Here is a 9,679-nt window from a genome sequence, read left to right as displayed (position 1 = left end):
TTATCCGTTTTTCGTGCGGTTTTCGTGCGTTTTTCATGCGTTATTCGTGCGTTTTTCGTGCGCTTTTTATCCGTTTTTCGTGCGTTTTTCATGCGTTTTTCATGCGCTTTTTATCCGTTTTTCGTGCGTTTTTCATGCGTTTTTCATGCGTTTTTCATGCGTTTTTCATGCGCTTTTCATGCGCTATTTATCCGTTTTTCGTGCGTTTTTCGTGCGTTTTTCATGCGTTTTTCATGCGCTTTTTATCCGTTTTTCGTGCGTTTTTCATGCACTTTTTATCCGTTTTTCATGCGTTTTTCATGCGTTTTTCATGCGTTTTTCGTGCGTTTTTCATGTGTTTTTCATGCGCTTTTTATCCGTTTTTCATGCGTTTTTCATGCGCTTTTTATCCGTTTTTCATGCGTTTTTCATGCGTTTTTCGTGCGTTTTTCATGCGTTTTTCGTGCGCTTTTTATCCGTTTTTCATGCGTTTTTCGTGCGTTTTTCATGCGCTTTATATCCGTTTTTCATGCGTTTTTCATGCGTTTTTTATGCGTTTTTCATGCGTTTTTCGTGCGTTTTTCATGTGCTTTTCATGCGCTTTTTATCCGTTTTTCATGCGCTTTTTATCCGTTTTTCATGAGCTTTTTATCCGTTTTTCATGCGTTTTCCATGCGTTTTTCGTGCGTTTTTCATGTGCTTTTCATGCGCTTTTTATCCGTTTTTCATGCGCTTTTTATACGCTTTTTATCCGTTTTTCATGCGTTTGTGCGTTTTTCGTGCGTTTTTCGTGCGTTTTTCGTGCGTTTTTCATGCGCTTTTTATCAGTTTTTCATGCGTTTTTCATGCGTTTTTCGTGCGTTTTTCGTGCGTTTTTCGTGTGTTTTTCATGCGCTTTTTATCCGTTTTTCGTGCGTATTTAGTGCGTTTTTCGTGCGTTTTTCGTGCGTTTTTCATGCGCTTTTTATCCGTTTTTCATGCGTTTTTCATGCGTTTTTCATGCGCTTTTTATCCGTTTTTCGTGCGTTTTTTATCTGTTTTTCATGCGTTTTTCATGCGCTTTTTATCCGTTTTTCATGCGTTTTTCGTGCGTTTTTCGTGCGTTTTTCATGCACTTTTTATCCGTTTTTCATGCGTTTTTCGTGCGTTTTTCATGCACTTTTTATCCGTTTTTCATGCGTTTTTCGTGCGTTTTTCATGCACTTTTTATCAGTTTTTCGTGCATTTTTCGTGCGTTTTTCGTGCGTTTTTCGTGCGCTTTTTATCCGTTTTTCATGCGTTTTTCGTGCGTTTTTCATGCACTTTTTATCCGTTTTTCATGCGTTTTTCGTGCGTTTTTCATGCACTTTTTATCCGTTTTTCGTGCGTTTTTCGTTCGATTTTCATGCACTTTATATCCGTTTTTCATGCGTTTTTCGTGCGTTTTTCATGCGTTTTTTATCCGTTTTTCATGCGTTTTTCGTGCGTTTTTCATGCACTTTTTATCCGTTTTTCATGCGTTTTTCGTGCGTTTTTCATGCACTTTTTATCCGTTTTTCGTGCGTTTTTCATGCGTTTTTCGTGCGTTTTTTATCCGTTTTTCGTGCGTTTTTTATCCGTTTTTCATGCGTTTTTCGTGCGTTTTTCATGCGTTTTTTATCCGTTTTTCGTGTGTTTTTCATGCACTTTTTATCCGTTTTTCATGCGTTTTTCATGCACTTTTTATCCGTTTTTCATGCGTTTTTCGTGCGTTTTTCATGCACTTTTTATCCGTTTTTCATGCGTTTTTCATGCGTTTTTCGTGCGTTTTTCATGCACTTTTTATCCGTTTTTCATGCGTTTTTTATCCGTTTTTCATGCGTTTTTCGTGCGTTTTTCATGTGCTTTTCATGCGCTTTTTATCCGTTTTTCATGCGCTTTTTATCCGTTTTTCATACGCTTTTTATCCGTTTTTCATGCGGTTTTTTGGGCGTTTTTAGTGCGTTTTTCGTGCGTTTTTCGTGCGTTTTTCATGCGCTTTTTATCAGTTTTTCATGCGTTTTTCATGCGTTTTTCATGTGTTTTTCGTGCGTTTTTCGTGCGTTTTTCATGTGCTTTTCATGCGCTTTTTATCCGTTTTTCATGCGCTTTTTATCCGTTTTTCATACGCTTTTTATCCGTTTTTCATGCGCTTTTTATCCGTTTTTCATGCGTTTTTCGTGCGTTTTTCATGCGCTTTTTATCCGTTTTTCATGCGTTTTTCATGCGTTTTTCGTGCGTTTTTTATCTGATTTTCATGCGTTTTTCATGCGCTTTTTATCCATTTTTCATGCGTTTTTCGTGCGTTTTTCATGCACTTTTTATCCGTTTTTCGTGCGTTTTTCGTGCGTTTTTCATGCGTTTTTCGTGCGTTTTTCGTGCGCTTTTTATCCGTTTTTCGTGCGTTTTTCATGCGTTTTTCATGCGCTTTTTATCCGTTTTTCGTGCGTTTTTCATGCGTTTTTCATGCGTTTTTCATGCGTTTTTCATGCGCTTTTCATGCGCTTTTTATCCGTTTTTCGTGCGTTTTTCGTGCGTTTTTCATGCGTTTTTCATGCGCTTTTTATCCGTTTTTCGTGCGTTTTTCATGCACTTTTTATCCGTTTTTCATGCGTTTTTCATGCGTTTTTCATGCGTTTTTCGTGCGTTTTTCATGTGTTTTTCATGCGCTTTTTATCCGTTTTTCATGCGTTTTTCATGCGCTTTTTATCCGTTTTTCATGCGTTTTTCATGCGTTTTTCGTGCGTTTTTCATGCGTTTTTCGTGCGCTTTTTATCCGTTTTTCATGCGTTTTTCGTGCGTTTTTCATGCGCTTTATATCCGTTTTTCATGCGTTTTTCATGCGTTTTTTATGCGTTTTTCATGCATTTTTCGTGCGTTTTTCATGTGCTTTTCATGCGCTTTTTATCCGTTTTTCATGCGCTTTTTATCCGTTTTTCATGAGCTTTTTATCCGTTTTTCATGCGTTTTCCATGCGTTTTTCGTGCGTTTTTCATGTGCTTTTCATGCGCTTTTTATCCGTTTTTCATGCGCTTTTTATACGCTTTTTATCCGTTTTTCATGCGTTTGTGCGTTTTTCGTGCGTTTTTCGTGCGTTTTTCGTGCGTTTTTCATGCGCTTTTTATCAGTTTTTCATGCGTTTTTCATGCGTTTTTCGTGCGTTTTTCGTGCGTTTTTCGTGTGTTTTTCATGCGCTTTTTATCCGTTTTTCGTGCGTATTTAGTGCGTTTTTCGTGCGTTTTTCGTGCGTTTTTCATGCGCTTTTTATCCGTTTTTCATGCGTTTTTCATGCGTTTTTCATGCGCTTTTTATCCGTTTTTCGTGCGTTTTTTATCTGTTTTTCATGCGTTTTTCATGCGCTTTTTATCCGTTTTTCATGCGTTTTTCGTGCGTTTTTCGTGCGTTTTTTATCTTATTTTCATGCGTTTTTCATGCGCTTTTTATCCATTTTTCATGCGTTTTTCATGCACTTTTCATGCGCTTTTTATCCGTTTTTCGTGCGTTTTTCATGCGTTTTTTATCAGTTTTTCATGCGTTTTTCATGCACTTTTTATCAGTTTTTCATGCGCTTTTCATGCGCTTTTTATCCGTTTTTCATGCGCTTTTTATCCGTTTTTCATGCGTTTTTCATGCGTTTTTCGTGCGTTTTTCATGCGCTTTTCATGCGCTTTTTATCCGTTTTTCATGCGCTTTTTATCCGTTTTTCATGCGTTTTTTTGTGCGTTTTTCATGCGCTTTTTATCCGTTTTTCATGCGTTTTTCATGCGTTTTTCGTGCGTTTTTCATGCGCTTTTTATCCGTTTTTCGTGCGTTTTTCATGTGCGTTTTTCATGCGCTTTTTATCCGTTTTTCGTGCGTATTTCGTGCGTTTTTCGTGCGTTTTTCATGCGCTTTTTATCCGTTTTTCATGCGTTTTTCATGCGCTTTTTATCCGTTTTTCGTGCGCTTTTTATCTGTTTTTCATGCGTTTTTCATGCGCTTTTTATCCGTTTTTCGTGCGTTTTTCGTGTGCTTTTTATCCGTTTTTCGTGCGTTTTTCGTGCGCTTTTTATCCGTTTTTCATGCATTTTTCATGCATTTTTCATGCGTTTTTCATGCATTTTTCGTGCGTTTTTCATGTGCTTTTCATGCGCTTTTTATCCGTTTTTCATGCGCTTTTTATCCGTTTTTCATACGCTTTTTATCCGTTTTTCGTGCGTTTTTCATGCGCTTTTTATCAGTTTTTCGTGCGTTTTTCGTGCGCTTTTCGTGCGCTTTTTATCTGTTTTTCATGCGTTTTTCGTGCGTTTTTCATGCGCTTTTTATCCGTTTTTCATGCGTTTTTCATGCGCTTTTTATCCGTTTTTCATGCGTTTTTTATCCGTTTTTCATGCGTTTTTCGTGCGTAATAAAAACTTAAACGCACCACAGGTTCCCAGACAATCTCCCACACTAGTACTAGCGAGGACTTAGGGCAGATTCAGACGAACGTTGCGTTTTTGCGCGCGCAAACAACGCAGCGTTTTGCGAGCGCAAAAACCATTTGACAGCTGCGTGTGTCATGCGTGTCTGATGCGCGGCTGCGTGATTTTCGCGCAGCCGGCATCATAGAGATGAGGCTTGTCAACGCCCGTCACTGTCTAAGGTGCTGAAAGAGCTAAATCTTTCAGCACCCTCGACAGTGAATGCCGAACACAACAGCGAAAAACCTGAAAAAAAAAAGATAAAGTTCCTACTTACCGAGAACTTCCCGGCCGTTGCCTTGGTGACGCGTCCTTGGTGACGCGTCCTTGGTGACGCGCCTCTCTTGACATCGGGCCCCACCTCCCTGGATGACGCAGCAGTCCAAGTGACCGCTGCAGCCTGTGATTGGCTGCAGCCTGTGCTTGGCCTGTGATTGGCTGGAGCTGTCACTTGAACTGAAGTGTCATCCCGGGAGGTCGGACTGCAGGAAGGAGACAGTAGTAATCGGTAAGTTAGAACTTCGTTTTTTTTTTACAGGTTAATGTATTTTGGGATCGCAAGTCACTGTCCATGGTGCTGAAACAGTTTAACTCTTTCAGCACCATGGACAGTGACTATCTCCTGACGTCGCGTACCGATAATTTTTTTGCCGGGATCGGCCAAAACGAGTTTGGCCGAACCCGGTGAAGTTCGGTACGCTTGTCCGGCTTCGCTCATCGCAAAGACACTCCGTTTGGATGTTCGGAAACAGAAAAGCACGTGGTGCTTTTCGGTTTTCATTCATCCTTTTCACTGCTGTTGCGCGAATCACGCTCGTCCCACGGAAGTGCTTCCGTGTGGTGCGCGTGATTTTCACGCACCCATTGACTTCAATGGGTGCGTGATGCGCGAAATACGCAGAGTTATTGAACCTGTCGCGCTTTTTGCGCAGCAGACAAACGCTGCGCAAAAAGCACGGACTGTCTGTACTGCCCCATAGACTTGTATTGGTCCATGCGTGCCGCGTGAAAACCACGCGGCCCGCACGGACCGAATACACGCTCGTGTGAATCCCCCCTTAAGCTGTGTAACTTCTGCGACCTGACGAGAGCAGGCACATTCAGCTTAGAATGGCCATTGACATTAAATGCTTTAATACATAGTCCTTTTTAATCGATTGAAACAAAATCTAATCGACATAATAAAAACATAACCGCACCACGGATTTCCAGAAGGTCTCCCACACTAGTACCAGCGAGGCCTTAAGCTGTGTAACTTCTGCGAACTGGCGAGAGCAGGTACATTCAGCTTAGAATGGCCATAGACTTTAAAAGATTTAATCCATAGTCCTTTTTAACCGATTGTGAAACAAAATCTAAACAACATAATAAAAAATCAACCGCACCACGGATTCCCAGACAGTCTCCCACACTGCTACTAGCGAAGCCTTAAGCTGCTTAACTTCTGCAATCTGAAGAGAGCAGGCACAGTCAGCTTCTAATGGCAATTGACATTGAATGCTTTAATTTATAGTCCTTTTTAATCGATTGTGAAACAAAATCTCAACGACATAATAAAAACATAAGCGCACCACGGATTCCCAGACAGTCTCCCACACTAGTACTAGCGAGGCCTTAAAGGAACAGTGTCATCGCAAATAATTTTTTTATATGTTAAAGATGTTAGTGCTGTAATAAAAACGTTTATATTCATTTGTGTGTTTGTGTTTTACTGTTTCTTATTTTTACACTTTTTCTTCCCTATGGGGGCTGCCATTTTTTGTTCCATTTCTGTGTGTGTCGATTAACGACACACACAGACATGGAGTACGGCAGCCACAGTCCCATAGGGACTGTGAACGGCTCCCGTCCCATTCACGTCCGTGTACGGCGTCTGTGTGGGAACTGCGCATGCGCCGCTCCCACACAGTCCTATTCGAAATTGGCGCCGTCCGGCGCCATTTTCCTGTGGACCGGAAGTCGCGGCCGGACTGTAATATTACTACTTCCGGTCGCGGCTTCCGGACTTGTGCACATGGAACAGCGGCAGCAAAGGGAGCGGACGGGTCGGAGGGAGCCGCGGCGGCAGGAGCAGGTAAGAGATTTCAATGTATGTTAGTGTTTGTGTGTGTTTACTACTGTATGTAAACCTACTACACTGTGGGTTACCTCAAAAAATGGCGACACACAGTGTAGGAGGTTAAACCTTTCAAACCCCTCGTTTATCCCGGCACTAGCCAGGATAAAGGAGGGGGGGTTGCTGAGAGCTCACTAGAGCGAGGGCTTTTAACCCAATGTTGCAATGCTGCAATTTTGGGAACTAGCTCCATCTAGTGACCAAAAATGGGTAGTATTATAAATTAGAAAAAATTTATAATATTTCCTGACTCGCGAAAAAAATAAAAAAAATTTGTACAATGTTTAATCACCTACACACTAAATGTTTAATTTTTAAAAAAAAAACATGTTTTTAGGGCAACACCATGCCTTTAAGCTGTGTAACTTCTGCGAACTGACGAGAGCAGGTACATTCAGCTTAGAATGGCCAAAGAAATTAAAAGCTTTAATCCATAGTCCTTTTTAACCGATTGTGAAACAAAATCTAAACGACATAATAAAAAGTCAACCGCACCACGGATTCCCAGACAGTCTCCCACACTGGTACTAGCGAGGGCTTAAGCGGTGTAACTTCTGCGATCTGACGAGAGCAGGCACATTCAGCTTAGAATGGCCATTGACATTAACTGCTCAAATCCATAGTCCTTTTTAATCGATTGTGAAACAAAATCTAAACAACATAATAAAATGGCAACCGCTCCACGGTTTTCCAGAAAGTCTCCCACACTGGTACTAGCGAGGCCTTAAGCTGTGTAACTTCTGCGATCAGACGAGAGCAGACACATTCAGCTTAGAATGGCCATTGACTTTAAATGCTTTAATCCATAGTCCTTTTTAACCGATTGTGAAACAAAATCTAAACGACATAATAAAAACATTTCCGCACCACACATTCCCAGACAGACTCCCACACTAGTGCTAGCGAGGCCTTACACTGTGTAACTTCTGCAAACTGACGAGAGCAGGTAAATTCAGCTTAGAATGGCCATAGACATTAAAAGTCTTAATCCATAGTCCTTTTTAATTGATTGTGAAACAAAATCTAAACGACATAATAAAAAGGCAACCGCACCACGGATTTCCAGACAGTCTCCCACACTGTTACTTGCAAGGCCTTAAGCTGCGTAACTGCTGCGATCTGACAAGAGCAGGCACATTCAGCTTAGAATGGCCATTGACGTTAAATGCTTTAATCCATAGTCCTTTTTAACCGATTGTGAAACAAAATCTAAACGACATAACAAAAAAGCACCCGCACCACGGATTCCCAGAAAGTCTCCCACACTGGTACTAGCGAGGCCTTAAGCTGTGTAACTTCTGCGATCTGACGAGAGCAGGCACATTCAGCTTAGAATGGCCATTGACATTAAATGCTTTAATCCATAGTCCTTTTAAACCGATTGTGAAACAAAATCTAAACGACATAATAAAAAAGCAACCACACCACGGATTCCTTGACAGTCTCCCACACTGAGACTAGCGAAGCCTTAAGCTGTGTAATTTCTGCGATCTGACGAGAGCAGGCACATTAATCTTAGAATGGCCATTGACATGAAATGCTTTAATCCATAGTCCTTTTTAATCGATTATGAAACAAAATCTAAACGACATAATAAAAAGGCAACCGCACCACGGATTTCCCGACAGTCTCCCACACTGGTACTTGTGAGGCTTTAAGCTGTGTAACTTCTGCAATTTGACGAAAGCAGGTACATACATCTTAGAATGGCCATTGACATTAAATGGTTTAATGCATAGTCCTTTTTAACCGATTGTGAAACAAAATCTAAACAACATAATAAAAAATCAACCGCACCACGGATTCCCAAACAGTCTCCCACACTGGTACTAGCGAGGCCTTAAAGAGGCTCTGTCACCAGATTTTGCAACCCCTATCTGCTATTTCAGCAGATAGGTGCTGCAATGTAGATTACAGTAACGTTTTTATTTTTAAAAAACGAGCATTTTTGGCCAAGTTATGACCATTTTCGTATTTATGCAAATGAGGCTTGCAAAAGTACAACTGGGCGTGTTGAAAAGTAAAAGTACAACTGGGCGTGTATTATGTGCGTACATCGGGGCGTGTTTACTACTTTTACTAGCTGGGCGTTGTGTATAGAAGTATCATCCACTTCTCTTCACAACGCCCAGCTTCTGGCAGTGCAGACACAGCGTGTTCTCGAGAGATCACGCTGTGACGTCACTCACAGGTCCTGCATCGTGTCAGACGAGCGAGGACACATCGGCACCAGAGGCTACAGATGATTCTGCAGCAGCATCGGCGTTTGCAGGTAACTCGATGTAGCTACTTACCTGCAAATGCTGATGCTGCTGCAGAATCAACTGTAGCCTCTGGTGCCGACACGATGCAGGACCTGTGAGTGACGTCACAGATCTGCACTGCCAGAAGCTGGGCGTTGTGAAGAGAAGTGGATGATACTTCTCATCAGAGCGCCCAGCTAGTAAAAGTAGTAAATACGCCCCGATGTACGCACATAATACACGCCCAGTTGTACTTTTACTTTTCAACACGCCCAGTTGTACTTTTGCAAGCCTCATTTGCATAAATACGAAAATGGTCATAACTTGGCCAAAAATGCTCGTTTTTTTAAAAATAAAAACGTTACTGTAATCTACATTGCAGCGCCTATCTGCTGAAATAGCAGATAGGGGTTGCAAAATCTGGTGACAGAGCCTCTTTAAGCTGTGTAACGTCTGTGATCTGATGAGAGCAGGCACACTCAGCTTAGAATGCCCATTGACATTAAATGCTTTAACCCATAGTCCTTTTTAACCGATTGTGAAACAAAATCTAAACGACATAATAAAAAACTTTCCGCACCACAGATTCCCAGACAGTCTCCCACACTAGTGCTAGCGAGGCCTTAAGCTGTGTAACTTCTGCGATCTGACGAGAGTAAGAACATTCAGCTTAGAATGGCCATTGGCGTTAAATGCTTTAATCCATAGTCCTTTTTAATCGATTGTGAAACAAAAGCTAAACGACATAATAAAATGTCAACCGCACCACGTATTCCCAGACAGTCTCCCACACTGATACTAGCGAGGCCTTAAGCTGTGTTACTTCTGCGAACTGATGAGAGCAGGCACATTCAGCTTAGAATGGCCATTGACATTAAATATTTTAATCCATAGTCCTTTTT

The 9,679-nt window shown here is 41.4% G+C and overlaps 3 pseudogenes; all 3 read right to left on the bottom strand.

The window, feature by feature from the left end:
• Positions 1–7,017: 7,017 nt before the first annotated feature.
• LOC142658213 (5S ribosomal RNA) lies at positions 7,018–7,136 on the bottom strand (annotated as a pseudogene).
• A 625-nt stretch (positions 7,137–7,761) lies between these two features.
• Positions 7,762–7,880, bottom strand: LOC142658214 (5S ribosomal RNA; annotated as a pseudogene).
• A 1,651-nt stretch (positions 7,881–9,531) lies between these two features.
• Positions 9,532–9,650, bottom strand: LOC142658210 (5S ribosomal RNA; annotated as a pseudogene).
• Between the last annotated feature and the right edge of the window lie 29 nt (positions 9,651–9,679).

This window comes from Rhinoderma darwinii, chromosome 7 (genome assembly GCF_050947455.1).
Source record: "Rhinoderma darwinii isolate aRhiDar2 chromosome 7, aRhiDar2.hap1, whole genome shotgun sequence".
NCBI classification, from domain to species: Eukaryota; Metazoa; Chordata; class Amphibia; order Anura; family Rhinodermatidae; genus Rhinoderma; species Rhinoderma darwinii.
The sequence above is the reverse complement of the archived record's forward strand: the minus strand, read 5'-3'. Positions and strand labels throughout refer to the sequence as shown.